Here is a 22,604-nt window from a genome sequence, read left to right on the forward strand (position 1 = left end):
AGAAGTAATCAGGTGTCCTGAGTGCTGTGAGAAATGCACTTACGTAGAGCCTTTGGGGTAGAGAGAAGACAGTCCTCAAATTCATAGCACAGACAGATTAAGGATTTCACAGGAAAGAAACATTTATACAATAACATGAAAAAGCTAACATCTTTTTAAAACATTGAGCCCAAGGTCCTGAGAGGTGATACATACATTAGGGCCAAGACTGTACGTATGGAGGTTGAATAGCAAGAGTTGGTCACCCATGAACGTTTAGTGTAATTATCTGGTGCAGCATAACCAACCACTCCAAACCTAGTAGCTTGAAAGAGCAATGATCATTACTACGTACTATTTTGTGGACCAGGGATTCAGATAGGGATGATGTGTTTCTGTTCCACAATGTCCGTGACTTCAGCGGAGATAACCAGAGGTGCTGAAAGAGCTGGGGGCCATTAGGACATCTCCATCTCTTTCTCCACGTAGCCTTCCCAAATAGCTAGCTTGTGCTTCCTCACGGCATGGCCATCTCTGCATTGGCAGACCCTATCTCAGGTGGATTAGGGCTCCTCTAAGAACAAAGTGGAAACTGCCAACTCTCTTAGAGGCCAGGCCTTCCACTGGCCGTAGTGTTTCTTCCACCACAATGCACAGGCCAGCCAAGATTCAAGGGCAGGGGACACACACCCTACTTTTCAATGAAGAAATGTATCAGACTTTGTGGCCCTCTGTCATCAGTCACGGATGTTCTTTCATTTAATATCTGTTTATCAAGTGTTTACTGTGTACCAGGCACTGCTCTACTTGATCTTGTTACCATGACAATAAAAGAAAATCTATAACCATTTGAAAGGTTTTCCAGTGAAAGGGAGAGAGAAGAGAAAAGCAAATAAATATGAACATGGCTGTAAAGCAGTGTGGTAATGATCGTGTTCACCACATATACATAAGCCACTCTACATGTCCCAGCCTTGCTTGCAGTTGGTTTAGGGCCACCTGAGTAGTTCTGGATGGTGTACTGTGAGCAGAAGTGTTGTGGGTCACTTTTAGGCCAAGCCAGTTAAGATCCAACATGCCTCTCCCGTCCCTTTCCTTTTGTCTTTCATGTTTACATATGTCAGATCATATGAGTTGGAGGAGGGACATGCGACCTACATCAAACTATTATGGAAGCAGGACAAAAATCTTAGTGTGCTAACCCATTGAGATTTGGGGTTTGTTCATTACCATAGAACGAGGTAGCATTACTTAAGCTGACTACTGTATGTAACTATTGCTATGAAAAAAAGTAGCTCAGGGTAAAGGGATACCAGATAGCTATAGAGACTGGAGCACAGTTTGTAGAAAAGGGGTCAAGGCAAGAATTAAGGTATGTTGCTATAAGAATGTTCTAGGACTTTTACATCCAGTCCCAGATTTCTTCTGCCATACCACACTGCCTCCTGCCTATATTGGAGGGTTGCAGATATTCTTGATAGTTGAATACACATGATATTAGCATGAGTTTTTTTTTTTTTTTTTAATGATCTGTTAAGTTTTAAAGGGGAATGAGGAAAAATGAGGTTGTAATTAATGGAGAAAGATCTTGCAGGCCAGACCGTGGAGACCACATTATTTTAGCCAATAAAGTTGAAAAATATCCTATGCCCTTGGACGTGGCTTTACCATAACACTTGGCATTTATTCTGGCATGTAGAATCAGTGTGGTTTGGCAAAACTGACTAAAATGAAAGTAGCTGGCGCTGGGAGACTTTTCTTAAATGTTGTTTTCTTAGATAGCTACTTCTCTAGCACTGAGGTGATGATGGATATGTTTGGAGCCAGAGGAAACAAGGCTGTTCTGATTACTGTTTCTGTGACAGGAGGCACACCATTAACTTCTCTGAGACTCAATTTCCTCATGTGTCAAAAAGGAACAATGATGCCCTCTTAGTTGAGTTACTGTCAGAAATATCAATTATATGTATACACAACTTATCAGAATGCCTGTCATAGACAGATTTTCAATAACACAGTGACCACCATTTTATTATAATTAATGTTGTAGACATGACAGATGCCAATCACTATAGGATAGGCACTGTGGAGGATTCCAAGAATCCCTTGACATGGTCCTCATTCTTTCTTTTTTAAAGATTTTATTTATTTATTCATGAGAGACACAGAGAGAGGCAGAGACACAGGCAGAGGGAGAAGCAGGCTCCCCAGAGGGAGCCCAATGCAGGACTGGATCCTGGGATCCCAGGATAATGCCCTGAGCTGAAAGCAGTTGCTCAACCACTAAGCCACCCACGCATCCTAACATGGTCCTCATTCTTAGGCTCAAAATCTTAAGACAGTAAGAGGAAAAAAATCCTGAAGAGATAAATTAATGTGCTAACAAGAAAAGCCTTATGAAAAGAGACGCCAAAACACACTAAATAAATTTTTTAAATAAATTTTAATATGATGACAGAGACCATATACACTTTGTCAGTAAGAAGACAATCTGTTTTAAAAGCATTGGGATTTTTTTGTTAATTTTTAAAACATATTTTTATTAATAAGTAGCAATATAGGTATTTTCCCAGGTAGAGAAAGTGACAGTCCTAACATTGTGCCTTTTAGGTTTCGTTCTTATAGTGGCAGAGTAGATATCATCTTAAAACAAGCTTCAGTAACATATATATTTCATCTTTAATAGATTAGCTGGTAACACTCTTCCTCAAAGATCTCTCCTTTTTCAAACAGAATATTTCCTGATTTGTTTTGAAAGTCTAGATCCTACCATCTTCTCTGTTTAGCACTCTGAATTTGAAACTCAAAACAGAAATGTTAAAGCATAAAGACCTAACATCCTCATGGTCAGGACAAAAGTTAAGTGGAGAATAGCAATCCATATTTTATAATATGTTTTCAGTAAAATAGTAAGGACTCGAGAGCTGGGTGGGTCTGCCCTTCTTTCTTTCTACCAGTGTAGGCTTTGTTCCCTTGCTCTACTAGGTCCATTTTGGATCATTTAAATATGCCAATCACCTTCCATTTGTGATTCTACTCATTTCTGGACAGACAGAACAGCAGTGTTTTCCTCCTAGAAATCATGATAAATCTGTTATGTTATTCTTTTCATTTGCATTGCACTCAAAATAGGTCAGTGGGAATGAATATTTTTCTGACTTCCTTCTGAATTTCAATCATCATAGGTAACCCCAATAAACACAATGAAAATTTGCTGTCATTGTGACAGCCCCATCAAGCATCTTGTCAACTATATCAAATTAAATTTCCTATTCTTCAATATAAATCACATCATAGTCATTGAAAGAAATAAAGCAATATTGTACAACACAAAACAAAGGTAATAGCTGTCTGAGTCTATCAAATTACTGGGATAATCAATCACTCATTTCTGCAGTATTTCATCAGTCATGTAATGATATACCTGGAACATGGAAAGTGCTTAATGAAAGCAGATATTATTTCTATTTAAAGGATAAATTGTTTTTCATTCATTATTCATATTTTTCCTCTTCAGATTTCTCTAATCATTTTTCCATAATCTCATTTCCCTAATAATTAAAATGTGGATTCAAGAGCTATGACTTTATGTCACCTGTATTATCTAAGTCCTAAATGTTTCATTCATCTACACTTATATACAATCTATACTCAGTGGGATTGAGGTGAGAGTAGCATAGAGAAAATAAAGGAGTTATCAGCAAGTTTTGGCTCTGAATCTCCCTTTAACTACATGAGGTTTATTATACTTAAGAATCAGAGCTTTGGTCAATAGGAAAAAGGTAGTGAAAAATGAAAGAAAGGAAATATTTTGAGACAAAGCAGATCATGGAGATTACAAGTCATTTGCAATGTTCTCAGGTTTGCTACTCAAAGTGTGATCATGCATGAACCAGCAGCACCCATCACCTCGGAGCCTGTTAGAAATACAGATTCTTAGGCCCCAACCCAGATCTACTGAATCCATCTGCATTTTATCCAAGATCTTCAGGGGTTTTGTCAAGATCTTCTCTCAAGATACTCAAGGTTTCACACAAAGCTGAGGAAACTGGAACTCAGCTGCCTGCTTTGCCAAAAGCTGTATGGTTGGAAACGGTGAAAGCAGATGTAACTCCCAATTGACCTTTGATCTTTCCCTACATCACCTTGAAAAATAATTTTATTGATAATCTCTAAGAGCAGAATTTATTTTCTCTCCTTTTGAAATTTAGATGATGAAACTAGTGTACCTGACTTAGACTTTTTAAACATTTATTCCTTCTGGATGTTAAAGTAGAGCCTATTCAATATTAACAATTTAAAGGACACCAAAAGTTATTTTTTTAATTACACAATTCTTTCTATTCTTTCTTTATAAATATAATCAATCCTCATTCTTCACAGATTCCATGTGTACAAATTCATTTACTCACTAAATTTGTCTGTAACCCCAAAATCAACACTCATGGCACATCAACACTCACAGTTATTGTGGACGTCCACAGAGAGGCAAAACATCAGAGTTACCTGATGCACACATTCTTAGTGGAATGCCCAGGGAGGGAAAAAGCCGATGCTAAGCCTTCTTGTTTCAGTTCTTGTGCCATAAACTAGTGTCCTTTTCACCATCTATTTGGTTACATGCTTTTCATACTTCTGTGCTCTTTCTTGGTGATTTCCCATTCTAAGTCCCCATGCACAGGGGTGAAGTGCTATCTGGTCTTGGGCTTAAAAGGGCTGTGAAGTACCTTATGGAGAAAACATGTGGACTAGATAAGCTTTGTTCAGGTGTGAGTTATGCTGTTGTGGCTGTAAATTCAATGTTAACGAATCAACACAGAAGCACCCCTCTCCCCTTATTTGCAATCTCACTTTCAATGGTTTCAGTTACACAGTCAACCATATCTAGAAGCATATGATCCTCCTTTTGCCCTATTATCAGAAAGTCATTTGTAGCCTGGTGCTAACATCACATGCCTATGTCATTCCCCACTTTATCTCATCATGGGGGCATTTTATTATTTTGAATCATCATAAGAAGGGTGGTATAGTATAGTAAGATACTTAGATCACAGTCACATGACTTTCATCACCGTCTAAAGTTATAATTGTTCTATTTAATTATTAGTTATTATTGTTAATATCTTACTGTGCCTAATTTGTAAATTAAACTTTATCAAAAAAATAAAAAAATAAACTTTATCATAGGCATGTATTTATAAGAAAAATATATAATAAAAATATAGTATATAAAATATAGTATATATAGTATATATAGGAAAAGTATAGTATATATAGGAAAAATATAGTATATACTATAAAAATATAGTATATATAGTTTCCTACTTATAGGAAATTTGGTACTATTTGCAGTTTTGGGCATCCACTGGGGACCTTGGAATGAATCCCTTATGGATAAGGGAGGACTTCTGTATATATTAAATAAGATAACTTTAAAAAGAAATAAACAGACAAGTTTATGTATTGATTAGTTTATGAAAATATTGTGACCAGAGGCTTGCAAAAACTTAATCCTATATGTCTTTAAAAGCAGTGATTCACTAATTCAGTGTTTGCAATGACTTTATAGAACATAACTAGTCCAAATAATGAGGATTGATTATATATATTTTTTGTTGTAAGAAATATGCAATATCATATTATCTTTCTGTGCCTTTTTTACCTGAGCATCTACTCTGTGCATACACACACACACACACGCACATATATATGTATAAACACACACAAATATATATACTTTCCATATGTACACTTTTTATTCCTCTATATATTATATACTTTCTATATCTCTATACATTATTTTTTTGTTCATGGATCATATCTATCAGGGACATTTTCAGGCATTAATTTTCCTTAGGAAATGACAGTTTAATTTGATGACATGGTATATATATACTTAATTATGTAATGCAGGCTATTAGGGTTCAGGGCAGAATAATGAGTAATCCTATTAGGTTGCTTGATCAGTGGTGGCTGGGGTCCTCATAGAAGGCTTCACAGTAGAAGTGGAGTTTAAATCAGACACTGGTGAGGAAGTATAATTGCCTTAATTGGGAAGAGATCCCAAAATCTATACATAGGAAATAGGAAATGCTGGCAGGCTCTAGGGAAGTAAAGGGGACATGAGGAGGGACAATAAGAATTGGATGTTTGTTCCTAATAGAAACTAAGGGTAATAAGATGCAGACAAAAATGGTAGGCACACAATTCTGAAGATCTTAGAGAAACCCACCAAGGGACAAAGAGTCTGTGTAAGAGAGGAATAAGTAACATTGCCTACACTCTTCTGAGTTCTTAGTTGAGATCCTATAATAAAAGACAGATTAATGAGATGAAAACAAGCAGATGTTTATTAACATATATACCTCAGTGGGGAAAAATGGATAGCCCAAAAACTAGCTTAGAACTCTGGCTTATATTGCATTTTTAGCATAGAATAATACATTTGTGAAGAAATGACAGGATAAAGGAAAGCATAGGCTTCTATGGGTGAAGATGAAGGCGAGTTATTATAGTGTGTTTTATAGATTCTTCCGGTTCAGTCTTCTGGCTGGGTGAGTCAAAAGTTGTCTCTGGTGATTAACTTTTCTCCTTCCTGGTAGAGAGGGGAAGAGGGACATCTTTGAAAATTTATGTCCTGCTTTTAGACAAATAGGAAGAGGCAGAGGACTTTTATTACATCTGCTTCTTCTCAGTTGCCTTCAACTCAGAAGAAATCCTTACACTAAAGTGACGTATTTGGGTATGGCATATTATGCTATCCTTCACTTGCTTCTTTACAGCTAAAACTAGAACTTACTAGTTTGCAAAAAGAAGAAGGATTTACATGCCCCTATGGAACACATTATAGATCTCTTGTTCATAGAAAAGCATAAAGTAAAATAAGGTACTATTCCCTGAATAAAAATAAAAGCAAAAATTATGTATCTCCTTCGCTGGAAAATGCATAAGTCCCATAATGAATAATGAGGGTGTCTTACATTTGTATATATCTTTAAAATCCCATTCCATTTGTATGCTCTCATTTACTCTCACCACAAACCTAGGAAGCATGCACTGTGATAATCATCCTAATGCTTTAAAGGTGAATCCTAGTTGGATCAAAGAGCAGGTAGTCTCAAATCTAACCCCGAGGTAGGTCATGATGACTCAGCAGTGTTGGGAGGTTGGGGGAATACCCAGGACATGAGGAATCCGCTGACTCATCAAAGTGACTAGATAACAAGGAAAGGTATGAACAAGAAGACAGAAGAAAAATTCCAGAAGGGAGGCAGAATGGATTGGGAGGTAAGCAATAGCAGCTTCAGGGGGCTGGAGCTCTTGCTAGGGGAGATGTAGGGACAAGCCTACATTTCTTTTAAATGGGTAAAGGGATGGAATGCAGGTGCCGCTGATTTAGGAGGTAATTATTGGTAAGGAAAACTGAGGCAACAAGATCATTTACTAGAGAATTCAAATAAAAATCCTACAACAATCATGTGAAGAAAGCTTTGGGGGAGATACGAGTGAGCTGAATGAATAGACAGCTGGCCACTGCCCCTTCCAGGGGAAGCTATGGATTTCATGAGAGACTCTATTAGGATCCTAACTGTGGGTGGGGCCAGGTGTAAAGTTCTCACAGATGTTTGAGGAGGTCATATCTGCCAGCACCCTGGAGAAGAATCTCTGTTCCAAAATTATAAGACTTTTAATTGATTGGACCCCACTATATTTCTAATCCATCCAATGGGAATTAATATTAAGTGTTCTGGACAACATAGTACAATAGTAAGATGCAAGGTTTTTGTGTTCAGTGACTGGTGTTTTTGACTTTTGAGTATTTCCCTTTCTGTGCTTCAGTTTCCTCCTTTGCATATGAGGGCTAAGTGGCATAATGTACGCCAAACGCCTGGCATAATACTTGATACATAAATGGTTATTTTTCCTATTATTATTTATCTGAAAACAATAGCACAGTTTTTAGCACACGTTAGCCTTCCAAAAAATCCTGGTTCTATTTTCTTCTGCTACTCTGTGTTCAGAAAACAAGTACAAAGTGAAAGATATCTCTAGAAAGCATTGCTTATTATCTCAATAACACAGTCCATTTATATTCCTTTAGTAGAACTAGTTAAATACGAATCTTTTTCCACATTATATAAAACCAGGCTGACAGAGACTGTCCTACTCCTATTGGCCAAGATAGCTTTCTTTCCTGACAGTTTGGCTCTCTCCTGGTGCTTAGACCCCCTCCAACAAGTGCTCTCTAAATCATCTCCACAATGTCACGGAATAGCAAACTATATTGCAAGTTCCTCCAGGTAACCTAGTAAGGCCTTTAAACACTGGACAAGGGATCCCTGGGTGGCGCTGCGGTTTAGCGCCTGCCTTTGGCCCAGGGCGCGATCCTGGAGACCCGGGATCGAATCCCACGTCGGGCTCCCGGTGCATGGAGCCTGCTTCTCCCTCTGCCTGTGTCTCTGCCTCTCTCTCTCTCTCTGTGTGACTATCATAAATAAATAAAAAAAAAAATAAAAAAAAAATAAAAAAAAAAAAAAAAAAACACTGGACAAGAGCTGAGTCAACTTGGCTGGACAGGAAGCTCTCCATTGTTATGATACATCAATGTCATTATACCTCTGACTTATATTCTCTTAAGGAAAATTCTCCCTTTCCTCTTCTAGGGTCATAATATTTAACACTTTCTCTTCCTCCCAGAAAACAAAATTGTAGCATTACAATATCCTAACCCTCCTTTTAAAATCACAGAGAAACACAGAACACCTTTAAGGCCTTTCCCATGTCACACAAGTGGAAACTGAGTCCTGGAGTAGCCCAAAGACACGTGCAAAGGAGGGAAGCAGGGAAAGGGAAGTGCTGTCCACTGAGCACCTACCCTGACCCAGCTTTGTGCCGTGTGTTTGTACATGGATCACTTAATCCAATCTTTACACCAGCTTCCCACGATGGGTAAGTATTTTATCTGTATTTGACAGATGAGAGGACACCAACAGGTGGTAGGACTAACATCAAACCCAGTTCTCCTAATTCTCACTTCCTTCACTTCATGCTGATTTCATCGTGGAAGATGTTGGCTGCCAAATCCACAATATGCTTCATTTAGATAAAATAATATTTGCCTCCAGACATTTATATCATGCTGTCTGATTGTGTTCCCATATTTTCTCCCAAGTTGTTTTTCTTCTAGTTACTGTGCAGACCAAAAAGCTCATTTTTTTTGTCATCATCAAAAAATCACTTCTAGCTCTTTTGCATTTCCCTAGGATGAGTTCCTATCTGGCTGCTATTAAACTGTGGTCCAGAGCAAATAGAGCATAGGGAGTAAAATTTTATTGGTGTCCTACCCAGATGTGGGATTTTGGAAACATGAGAAGTAGTTTATTTGAAGATGCCTTTCTCCTGTCTTGCTTACTCCACAACCCAAATCCAATTACTTTAATTTGAAATTGCTTTGCGTGGTTAGTTTTTTGAAGTTAAATCTTTAAGATTGAGACTGCCTGAGAAACTTCTGATAGAATACTTCATTGAGCAAGAAAAGCAGAAAAGGTGCACCTAATGATTGCTAGTTGTAGATAATGGGTCACTTTTCATGAAATATGAAATATCCCAAAAGAGAGTCCGATGAAACTGCTCCATTTCACCGGAGTCAATAATGTATCTAGAACATGTCAGGTGTTCATATGCATTATCTTAAATCCTATTTTATATCTGCAGTTACTCATATAGTAACAGAAACCCTTGCTACAAAGCTGAAGGGTAGAAGTTCAAAGAGTTTAGGGGGTTAAATGTTGAAACAGAGAAAGACAAGCTGAGAAAATAAAGACGTGTTGAACGTTGATTCCTCTGGTTTTCTATGGTAAGTTCTCTCTTCTTCAAAACCCAGTTCCACGTCAGGTAAAATAAAAATGCATTTTTCTTATCACATGAAGAAAGTTAGCCAAAATAACAATATAGGTCAAATGGGGAATGAATGCTATTTGAAAAAGAATTTTCCATATCTTCGGACAAGGCATTTGAAAGCCTGTCTAGTCATGTCCATCCATACACTGTAAGATCTGTTTGTGTGTTTTCCGGTGAACTGAGATCTCATTCATTAGTCAGTAGTAACTTGAAATTTTGATACAGTCATGGCTAGGCTGAAGTGCAGATCAAATGATTTCTTTAAAAAAAATAAAAACAAAACATTGATTTCCACATATATCCTGCCTCCTAGCGCTGCAGCAAAGAAGAGTATGGTTAATATTGAGTAGGGACTGCTTCAATTCTAGGTCTGAAGCAATTTTTAAAATTCGGTGATAAATAGAAATCAAGATGCACTTTCAAAATGTGACCACTTTCCTTTCTGTAAGAGGATCAGCTGCAATATTTTGGTAGTGAACTTGCCTTCTAAACCCAACAAAGAAACCCAAATCCCCTAAGCCTGAAGCCCAAAATCAATATTCCTTTTAATTATCTTTAATCCTTTCTGGAAAATAGCCAGTTGTGACCTTTTGTCCTTGAAAGTATTTAGGGGAAGTAGCCACTAGTGGAAAATGTGATAGAGTAAATAGTCTCCCTCTTATTATGGGAGCATCAAATGTTTCAAAGAGAGAGCGTCTGAAAGCATTTTGGCTTCAGTTTCAGTGGAGAAAATAGGCCTGCCTTTGAGCTACTCATTTCTGCTCTACCAGCAATCCTTCTGTGTACTCATTGATAGGTGCTCCACATGTTCATTAGTCCATTCATTAAATGAGTGCTCATTGGGTCTCTAATATCATGCTAGTGATTAGGCATAGAAAATGAATAATAATAATAATGAAAAAGTGCCACTCCCAGGAGTTCAGTCTTTAATAAAAGCAGACCCATAAATAAGTGCCATGAAATGTTATTAGCCATTGAATCACTCTATTTCCTTAATAATGGTTTAACAACCTGAAATCACCCAGTTTATTTTGTCTCTCTTACTAAAATGTAGGTGCCTTGAAGATAGGAATCTGGCATATAGAGGGCACCCACTAAGAATTAGTTTAAGAAGTAGAATAGTACTCAAAAAAAAAAAAAAAAAGAATAGTATAGAATGGAACACTAAGTCCCTTAGGAGATTTAAGGGCTCATAGTGATTAAGTCTATCTAGGGTCACAAAATATTTTCTGTTGCCGTCTCCTGAAGTGAGTTTCTGCAGATATACCAACCACCAGTCTTGTACATCTGGAAAAACTGCCTCAACTCACCCACATAAACATGGGGACGATGACCTGGAGAATTTGTTGTGGCTTCTGCACAACGTAGTCTTTTCCCTCTTGGACCCTTGAGCCCAGAGGTACATCAGAGAGGAGCTCGGGCACTGAGCTGGAACTGGAGATACATGGCTTTGAAGCTCAGCTCTTTCAGGTCCTGGAGTAGCCAAGTCGTTTATCTCTCTGACTCTCAAGACTCCTCTTCTGTTTCACAAAATGCTTGACGCGTCATACGCATTAGTTGAATCTTCATTTGTGCGACTAACATTTAGAGACTATCGTCTTGTCTTCTGAGAGCTTCATTCATTATAAGTCATTCCTCTAACTGTGTAGTAGGGCTGCAGCTTTAGAACTTTTACCTGCCCCATGATAAAGGTGAAGGGATTCAAAGCCCTTCAACGAAGGGTGAATTGGGCAGTGTTAGTGTGTCTCACCTGAGGCCCTGGGAAAGTGGGAGGAGGAGGCCAGTCTAGAAGTCATGGCCCTCGTGAGACTGTTAGCAGTGTTTTTGGATGAGTCACACACAGCCCTGCAGTTATGGCATCTCTGAATTCCCCAAGCACCAAAGGTAATAAAGAAAAGAAAAGAAAAAAAAAAAAAAAAAAAAGCAAAAGACAATGGAATCTTTTGGGTAAAGTTAATAACAATCTAAGAGGAATGTTTTCTTGTGGAAGTCGCAGAAAGCATTTGATGTGTTTGCTTTCAAGGCTCCTTTATAAAACCAACTGTGGCAGGAGCACCGCAGAAGTTATTAATGAGAAAAGACAAAGCTAAATGCTAACTGTAATTCTATCCATTTGAGGCCATTAATTGGAACTAATTTGCTATTAAAAATCCAAGCTGAAGGGTTGCCAGGCTTTCATCATTACCTGCCAGGTTTCTTAACTTCCCTGGTAAGCAGCAAAGGGTGACTTTATTGATCTATTCTTTACAAAGATTTGTTTCTAGAAAAGGACATGTTGCTGGGAATCTAGCAACTTCTAACTTAAGTACTTTATTTTAGAAAGTAGGCATGAAACAACTCACATAGGAGTTTTTGACTCTTGCTTCCAACGCCAAGAGATATACTCGGTTCTTTTGAGTTTTTATTTAAATCCCAGTATAGTCGGGGATCCCTGGGTGGCGCAGCGGTTTGGCGCCTGCCTTTGGCCCAGGGCGCGATCCTGGAGACCCGGGATCGAATCCCACGTCAGGCTCCCGGTGCATGGAGCCTGCTTCTCCCTCTGCCTGTGTCTCTGCCTCTCCCTCTCTCTCTGTGACTATCCTAAATAAATAAATAAAATATTAAAAAAAAAAAAATCCCAGTATAGTTAACACACAGTGTAATATTAGTTTCAGGGATACAGTATAGTGATTCCACACTTCCACACAACACCCAGCGCTCATCACAGGTGCCGTCCTTCATCCCCATCACCTATTTCACTCATCCTCCACCCAGCTCCCTTCTGGTGACCATCAGTTTGTTCTCTGTAGATAAGAATATGTTTCTCTTTTTGCTTCTTTTCCCTTTGCTCATTCGTTTTGTTTCTTAAATTCCACATGAGTGAAACCACAGAATATTTGTCTTTCTCTGACTTATTTCACTTAGCATTATACTCTCTAGTTCCATCCACATTGTGGCAAATGGCAAGATTTCATTCGTTTTTATAGCTGAGTCATATGCTTGATTCTGGATAGTTGTTCAACCAACATAGAATACAAACCTGTGCTTATCTTTTCCTTCTCAAATGATGTCTTCTCAGTAAGTACTTAGCATTTATATCAGCCCTACTTTGTAGAAACCATCTATCTCCAAGTACATTTATTCCCAAAATAGTGTTTATGCATTCCATACCCCTTGCCTGTGCTGAGAATAAAATATAGCAAAGTGATAAGACTTGGGTTCAAGAGGCCGTCCTCTTACCACCTAATAGCTCTATGATATTGGGCAGGTTAATTAAAATCTCTGATCCTCAGTTTCCTCCTAGAATTTTGCATATTAAATGCACAGTATATATAAAAAGGCTTAGCATATGTCATAGAGTATATGTAAAAGGTACAGGATAGCATACCCCAAGCTGACCTTGAGACAAGGATTCTTGGGCAAGGAATTTATTAAGGAAGTGCTCCCAGGAGAAAGGAGGAAGGGAGGGAGGAAGGCAGCCTGGGAAGGAGAAGAACCCAAGCAAGGATCTGATTTAAGGCAAAATCCCAACCCCAACAGATCCTAGAGAGAGGAGCTTTGTTGTGCAAATTATGCTTCAGAGTGTGCTCTGACACCAGGCCAGAGAGCTGGGCTTTCTTCCTCTGTCCCTTATCAATCCAGCCACGGGAGAGTGGCCATAAATCTCAGGCACATCCCACTCTGCCTCTGTGGAAGCAGAAGCTCCAGCAACCTGAGGGCATCCTCCCAAGCTGAGTCATAGATTCAGGCCATTGATGAGGCAAGAAGTTACCCCCAAGGCACGAGAGCCTGGTAACAGGAACCCAAGGAAACCTAGGCACAGCACCAATGGTGTCCACCATAACGATACATAGCAAAGTCTCAATCAATGTTAGTTCCCGGACTTTCCTTTGCCTAAACAGTCCCCACTGCTGTCATATATGGTGACCTCCTAGTTAATGAAGCCTTGAGGTCAGAGATTATATACTTTTTGACTTCCCAGTGGTTACACAACACCACCAATGAGAATTTACTGGGCCCCCTGGGGAATATGAACATGAATCACACTTGTGAAACCAAGATCCTTTATGCATTTCCGATTTGCTGTAAATCTCAGAGCCTCTTGGGGATGATGGACAAAAATAGTTATTGCTTGTTGGTAGTTGCTACAGAGCAAGCACATAGCAATTTCAACCACTCTCTTTCTTTTTATTATTTGAATGATTAGTGAGATGTCATATTCTAATCCCCAAATGCTTCTGATACATATTAAAATGAGCTTTGACAATTGCAGACAAGGTAAAAGATTCAGTGTGTCAGAAACCAGCAGTTCTGACAAATTCATCAGAGAGGCAACTGTTCTTCAATGCATTAAAGATGAGAACAAGAGCTGACATGTAACTTAGATAAGAAACGAAGCTTGATGTTCTCACACAAAACACGGTGTCTGAGAAACTCTCAGCAACAGACAGCCCAGACATACGTCCATTAAAAGCAAATGTAATTCAGAGGCAAGGATAAGAGAAAGGAATTGCTTTGGACCATTATCTGTTGTCCTATCGACAACGTGCTGTTTGTGGATCTCACACGCTTCCTGCCTCGAGTCTCTGCAAACAAGTGGTAGGTGAGAACTGCCCAGCGATCCCTACCGTGGGGGGCAGGAGAACCGTGAGGTTCTCCAGGTGTGAAGCAGGTCTGAAAGCGCCCTATTGTCTAATTCCGACAGCTGTAACCCGGGCAAGAGGAAATATTTCCCCAAGACGTGTTTACTGGGCTGAGTTTTAGGAAGTGACATTTACTTTTAATTCATTCAGTAGCTCTTTGTCTGGCTTGTGATCTCCACCAGTGCTTAGGATAACAGATGGAACTTCCACTGTGCCTTGAAAATTAATGTGGCCCTCCACTGGCTACTGACAGGGAAACCATCCTACCATCCTTTGTGACTAAAGATTTCCAAGGCTGTGCCCAGCCATCCAGAACTCAACTTTGAGAAACATCACTGACTCCCCTGCTCAGGAAGACCAGGGAAAGACAGGGGCGCCCCTTGATCTTAGGACATTAGGGATCTTCACTGAGTTTAAAGGCCATTTTAATCTCATTCGCTTTGCATTGGAAAGTGGTAGCAAAACAGAACAGCATCTGGGACCCAGAGAGAACATTCTCGAAACAGCTTGTGTTAGCAAAGAGGCAAACTACGTCCTTGCAGGACAGCTAAAGCCCCCAGGCTGACGTGTTTTTACTACAGTCAGTAAACAAATAAGAGATTCTCTTGAAGCTTTAGGGCAATATGTAATTTGGTTTGATTCTGCTCTGTGCTAGAACTCCAGGGTTCGGGAAGGAGACTCTTGTGCAAATATGAACCAGATTCTAGTGATGAGATAGGAAAATGTCTCTCCTTTTTCTCTTGTCAACTGGTTAGGCTTCACATGGAAGATATGGAATTTTTTTTTTCTACAGCCTTTTCTGCAAATACTTAAAATAATTACTACTTGGAAAACCAAATGGAATTATATTTGTTTATTATGTATTCATGACACTTGCCATACAAAGAGAGTTTCTTTTTAACATAAATTAACCAGCTTTTGCTAGAAAAACTGTGTTGTTTCCTTCATATGTAGTTTCCTTCAGAGCCTGCGCAATAAATATAAATACAAATAAATATAAATTAGTATTTTTTACCTTGAGTGGTTTCAACATAAGCAAAATGCCTGCTAATTGCTTTAGTCTTCCCCTGGAAACAGTTTGCCCAAATTACAAAATAAATAAGTAAATAATAAAATTAAATTTAAAAAATCCATATTGACCTGGTATTTAAATCTGAAGTTGTTTCAAAATTCTTTTTATAGGAGGCTTTAGTATACAAGGTCTATAATAATGACCTCAATCATTTATTCACTCATTTCATTTTATTGAGTTTCCGCCATTCCTGATTTATATCTGATGCTAATACCTTTGGGTTTTTCTTTATTCTCTGGTAATACCTTCTTGCTTTTCATTTTCTTCTCTGACACTTTATTTAAGAGAATTTCAGATATAAAGACATCTAAAACCCTAAAAGTCAGGTAAGAAAAGAGCACCAAGTGTTTGCGCCTCAGGCCAGGATGCAGTAGGCCAGTGGGTATTAAGGAAAGGTTTCCTTTTGTTCCTAAATGTCTGGGTTCTCAGCAAACACAGCTTGGTTTGACTTTTTTTTTTTTTTTAAAGGCTTGCTTATTAACAGTGGTCAAAACCCTAAATCTGACGGCTATTCCTTGTGAATGGAAAACCTATGGGGAAATTTCTACCCTTTTATTGAACATTGACCATAAAATTTACCAAGAATTAACAGATTTTTTTAGCTTACTGGAGATAAGGAGATGCTGGGAGCAAGATGGGAAGGAAAGAATTCTCATTTACGATGATCAAAGCCCACTTGGAGAACATTTTAAATCTTAAAAATTGGAAGACATTGACATCTTTGTTGCTCAGTGATTTAAATTTTGTTTTCCTTATTTTAAAAAATTATTTTAGTAGAACACTTTCTTCAAAGAAAAGCATTCTAAATGTCCAATATGTGAAACAGATGAAAGCAGAGCTTTTTCAGGTCAAGGAGGAGATGGGGGGAAAAATGGTCAGGGTGTGGAGTTCAGGCCGCTTGTCCATCACTTCTCTCTCCAGGCAGTTGGTGGGCTCCATGGAGCCTGCTTGCCCCAGCTTCACTGGTGAGTCGTTATTCAACTTCTGCTTGATTACATCTAATGACAAGAAACTTATTGGTTCCCAAGGTCGCTTATTTTATTATTCATCTCTTCACACCTCTGAGATACTTATATAAGTCTCCCGAATTCTCATTAGTTACAGATTACCAGTCCAGGAGAGATTTTCAATAAAAATGGAATCAGAAATAATGTTAGACTATGTTTATTCATTGCCAGCTCAGAAAACTTACTAAAAGTTCAAGCATGAGGCAGCAATTCCTTTTTTGAGGATTTTTTGGGCTCCCTAACACAGACTCAGAGAGCTTTCCACGGAAAGTTTCTACAAAGAAGTGTATCCCTTGAATAACATCAAGTATGCCAGACTCAACCTCAAGAAAATGTTTGTTCTGAGTCATAAGTCCTCTGAAAAAGCTTGGTGTTATACGGGTTATAATGAAAATGCCAATAATAGACCCTTAGCAAGCAAACCTGTTCAGAAACTCTGTTCAAAAGGAAAGCACATCCCCAATGCAATATTTATATATTCTCCAGCTCTCCAGAGGACAGCACCACTGAGTATTGACTGTTCTTGGCCCTTAAGCCCAGCACAAACACAAACACAAAACACTCACTGTCAAACAGAAGCCGCTCAGCTAAGCTCAGCTAAGAAAGACACAGAAAAGCTCTCTGTTTTGCTTCTTTGAGGGGCTCCAGGAAAAAGATCTGCAAAGTTTCCAGGAGGCCAGGAAGACAGAAAATAAAAGCACCGTTTGGAATTTTTCTGCCATCTTCCATCTGCCAGTTCTAAGACCCACAAGAGTCTTAGAAAAACTGTGTTCTGTGAGTGGAAAGGCCGCAGTGGCCTTGCTGCCTATTTTTGTAAATACACAGTTTCTGGAAAGTAGCCACAGCATTCGTTTACGTGTTGTCTCCTGCTTCTCTTGAACCATGATGGTGGGATTAAGCCATTGCAGCAGACACCTTACGAACCACAATGCCTAAAATATTTTCTATCTGGTGCTTTATAGAAAAAAGTTTGCTGACCTCCGCTTTAGAATTGGTTATAAAGAGAATTCAACACGCAACAAAAAGGGCAGTGGAATTGACAGAGGGTCTAGACTACAAAAAACTCCAGTTTGTGTGACATTAACTCTTTCATAGATTCTGAAGATTGTTGAGATCAGGGAGTTTCATTTTTTCCTTTGGGGAAACTGAAGCCCAGAGCAGGTGAGTGGGTGAGCGCAGAGCCGATGCGACAATGTCCAGGGAAGAGGAGCCTTTTTTGCATATGTCACAGCAAAAAAATGCAACTTGTATCTTTTAGGTCAAAACCCACTCACAAATTTGAATTTTAGAGAGTGTAACTATGTGATGGCAGTTAGGTGGTGTCCCTTTTATTGATCAAATTCACAGAATAAGGGTGGTCAGCTGGCTCGGGCGGTTAAGCGTCTGCCTTCAGCTCAGGTCATGATCTCAGGGTCTTGGGATGGAGCCTGTGTCGGGAGAAGCGGGGAGTCTGCTTCTCCCTCTGCTTCTGACCCTCTCCCCCGCTCCCCGCTGTGCTCTCTACTCTCTCTCGTGCACTCTCTCTCTCAAACAAATAATGAAAATATTAAAATGGAAAAGAATTCACAGAATAAGGGCAATGTTAGAAATAGAACAATAAAAGCAACAGAAGAATAAAAATAGACTCTGGGCTTCGCTACCTACTATGATTTATACATTATTCGATTAAACTCTCTGGACTTCAATTTATCATGTGTAAAATGGGTATTGTAGTAATAGATGACTATTTCTGAGGATTCAGATATAATAAATGAAAGATGTCTGGCACAGAGTAGGAATTCAATAAATCTCAGTCAAAAAAAAAAAAAGAATAAATAAATATCTTGGTTAAGAATCCCCTCACTGTCCCTCTGAAATCAGATGCTGAGATAAACACAAAGGTTTTAAGAGTTTGTTCAGGAAATGTCTCCAGGAAGCCACGTGAGAGAGGGGGAAAGGAGATCAAGGAAGAAGGGAAAGATAATAAAGGGTTTATGGTCCCCCATGGCCCAATCCCAAGGAGATCCTCGCAGATGCCACGTTCCACCTGCTTCCCAGTTGTCCCACTGGGACAATTTCTGTCTCTTGTTGGGTGAACGTTGGTCCTGTGCTATTGCCTCCTTGGTAAGCATTTCACTGAGCTTGGAGAGCCCGAGTGTGAGCCACACGGTCATAGATGACTTCAGGGGGTGTCAGGGGACGTGGCTAAGGCATCACCTGTGTTTGCTTCGATAAACAAGCAAATGGTACTGGACTTCCCTTTGTAGTAGGGTTGGTCACACAAATTCTCATCTACAAACATTTCAATCTGGCAGCAATTGCTAACTATCTACTCTATTGGGCTTCTGAAGATGTGGTCACATCGAAGCCTAGTAATCTATTGTTATTTTAAGTGTTATTAAAAGTAATAAGAATCATAAAGGCAAACTATAGAAGTCCTAAAACTTTCCAGTTAGACAAAAGGTATGTTAAGTCCATCTACTTATGCATGGGTTGACCAAGAGTAAGAAACAGACTGGGAAGTGCTGTGGGTATTAGATGAAGTCTCCCACTCAATCATCAAAAAGAAAAAAGAAAAGAAAAGAAAAAAGTATGAGTTCTACTTCTGTGGAGAGAGCTCATTAATGAGTCTTTTGGACAATGCAGTTATGTAAACTATTGGGACTAACCTTGTTTATATAATGGGAATTGAGGTAAATACCAATAAGAATACGAAACTGAAAAAAGTCATTTTTTTTTACCATGACTTGCAATCAGAAACCTCTTATGCAATTAAAGATTCCAACATCCATGTAAAACATGAGGAAGGGAGGGCCCTTCACATTCCCCTTAAGGATGCTCACCACCCAGTATAGATGTACGTCTATTTTTTGTTTTTATTTTAGTGCTAGGATAATTAACATACAGTGTTATCTTAGTTTCCGGTATACAGTATAGCAATTCAACAATCCCATACATCACCTGGTGCTCCAGTCAAGTGCACTCTTCATCCTCACCTATTTCACCCATCCCCCACCCACCAACTGTCTGGTAACCAACTGTTTGTTCTCTATAGTTAAAAGTCTACTTTTTTGGTTTACCTCTCATTTTTCCTTTGTTCATTTTTGTTTCTGTAATTCCACATAATGAAATCATAATATTTGTCTTTCTCTTATTTTGCTTAGCATAATTCTATCTAGATCCATCCATGTCATTGCAAATGGCAAGGTTTCCTTTTTTTGTGGCTGGGTAATATTCCATTGCATGTATGCACCACATCTTCCTCATCTGTTCCTCAGTTATGGACACTTGGGCTGCTCCCCTAGGGTGGCTATTGTAAATAATGCTGCGATGAGGGTGCGTATATCCCTTTACATTAGTGTTTTCATATTGTCTGGGTAAAGATTTGGTAATGTGATCACTGGATCATGCAGTAGTTCTATTTTTAAGTTTTGTTTTTTTTTTTTTTTTTTTTGGAACCTCCGCACTGTCTTCCTCAGTGGCTGCCCCAGTTTGCATTCCCATCAACAGGGCACGAGGGTTCCTTTTTCTCCACATTCTCATCAACACTATCTTTTGTTTTTTTTTTATAATAACCATCCTGACAGATGTCAGGCAATAGCTCACTGTGGTTTTGATTTACATTTCCCCGATGATGAGAGATGTTGAGCGTCTTTTCATGTGTCTGCTGGCCATCTGGATGTCTTCTCTGGAGAAATGTCTGTGCATGTCTTCTCCCCATTTTTTAATTATTTATTTTTTGAATGTTGAGTTTTATAAGTTCTTTATAAACTTTGGACACTAACCTCCTTTGAGAATGGTCATTTGTGGGACATCTGGGTGGCTTAGTAGTTGAGTGTCTGCCTTTAGCTCAGAGCATGATCCCAGAGTCCCCAGATCCAGTTCCCCACGGCATCTCCTTCTGCCTATGTCTCTGCCTCTCTCCCTGTGTGTCTCTCATGAATAAACAAAATATTAAAAATAAAAAAGACATGTCACTTGCAAATATATTCTCCCATCCAGTAGGTTGTCTTTTGTTTTGTTGGTTGTTTCCTTAGTTGTGCAGAAGCTTGATGTAGTCCCAATAGTTTATTTTTGCTTTTATTTCCCTTGCCTCAGGAGACGTATCTAGAAAAGCTTTGCTACTGCTGATGTCCGAGAAGTTACTGTCTGTGCTCTCTTCTAGGATTTTTATGGATTTAGTTCTCACATTTTGGTCCTTCACTTTGAGTTTATTTTTGTGTATGGTATACGAGAGTGGTCCAGTTTCTTTCTTTTGCCTGTAGCTGTGTCATTTTCCCAACACAATTTATTAAAGAAACTATCATCTCCCCATTGCCTATTCTTTCCTCCTTTATCAAAGATTAATTAACTGTATAATTGTGACTGAATTCTGGGTTTTCTACCCTGTTCCATTGACCTATGTGTCTATTTTTGTGTCAGTACCTTACTGTTTTGATGACTACAACTTTGTCATATAGCTTGAAATTTGGAATTGTGATGCCCCTAGTTTTGCTTTTCTTTTTCAAGATTGTTTTGACTATCTGGGGTCATTTGTGGTTCCACACAAATTTTAGGACTGTTTGTTCTATTTCTGTGAAAAAAGCTGTTGATACTTTGATAGGGATTGCATGAAATCTACAGGTTGCTCTGGGTCATATAGATGGTTTAACAATATTCGCTCTCCCAATCCATTGGCATAGAGTATCTTTACATTTGTTTGTGTCGTCTTTAATTTCCTTCATCAGTATTTCACTGTTCTCAGAATACATGTCTTTCACCTCCCGGTTACACTCATTCCTAGGTATTTTACTATTTACAGCGCAATGGTAAATGAGGCTGTTATCTTAATTCATTTTCTACTACCTCGTTATCAGTGTGTAGAAATGCAATTGGTTTCTGTAGATTGAATTTGTATGCTGTGGCTTTATTGGCTATTGGTTTTTTGAGTTTTTTGTTGTTTGTTTTTTACGGAGTCATTTGGGATTTACTATATGTAGTATCATGTTATCTGCTAATAAAAGTTTTACTTCTTCCCGACCAATTTGAATGTCTTTTTTTTTTTTTTTCCCTTCTTGTCTGATTGCGGTGGCTAGGACTTCCAGCACTCTGTTAAATAAAAGTGGTGAGGGTGGACATCCTTGTCTTGTTCCTGAATTTAGGGGAAAGGTTCTTAGTTTTCACCATGGAGTATGATGTTAGTTGTGGGGTTTTCATACATGATCTTTATTATGTTGAGATATGTTCCCTCTAAACCCACTTTGTTGAGGGATTTTATCATGAATGGGTGTTGTACTTTGTCAAATGCTTTTTCTGCATCTATTAAAATAATCATATGGTTTTTATTCTTTCTCTTGTGAATGTGATAGATCATGTTGATTGATTTATGAATATTGAACCATACTTGCATCCCAGGAATAAATCCCACTTGATCACGGTGAAAGATGTTTTTTAATGTATTATTGGGTTCAGTTTGCTAATATTTCATTGAGGGATTTTGCATCTATATTCATCAGAGGTATTTGGCATGAGGTGCTCTTTTTTTGTGATGTTTTGGTTTAAGGGTAATGCTGGCCTCATAGAATAAATTTGGAAGTTTTCCTTGTTTTTCTATTTTTTGGGATAGTTTAAGAAGAATAGGTATTAATTCTTCTTTAAACGTTTGGTAAAATTCATTTGTGAAGCCATCTGGTCCTGGACTTTTGTTTGTCAGGAGGTTTTTCATTACTGACGCAATTTATTTTGTGGTTATTAGTCTGTTCAAATTTTCTATTTCATCCTGTTTAATTTTGGGTAGGTTATTTCTTTCTGGGGATTATCCATTTCTTCTAAGTTGTCCAATTTGTTGGAATATTATTTTTCACAATATTCTCTTATGAATGTTTGTCTTTCTGTGATTTTGGTTGTTATTCTTCCTCTGTAATTTTTATTTTGAGTCCCTTCTCTTTTTTTCTTGAGAAGTCTGGCTAGGGCTTTATCAATTTTATTGATCTTTTCAAAGAAACAACTTCTAGTTTTATTGATCTATTCTGTTGTGGGGTTTGTTTGTTTTTTTTTTTTTTTTCA

The 22,604-nt window shown here is 38.5% G+C and overlaps 1 protein-coding gene across 1 annotated transcript in view; it reads left to right on the forward strand.

Moving 5' to 3' along the window:
- The window catches only part of KCNIP4 (potassium voltage-gated channel interacting protein 4), a 1,134,091-nt gene that overhangs the window by 829,691 nt on the left and 281,796 nt on the right, over positions 1-22,604 (forward strand).

The sequence above is a fragment of the Canis lupus genome, chromosome 3 (genome assembly GCF_003254725.2).
Source record: "Canis lupus dingo isolate Sandy chromosome 3, ASM325472v2, whole genome shotgun sequence".
NCBI lineage: Eukaryota > Metazoa > Chordata > Mammalia > Carnivora > Canidae > Canis > Canis lupus.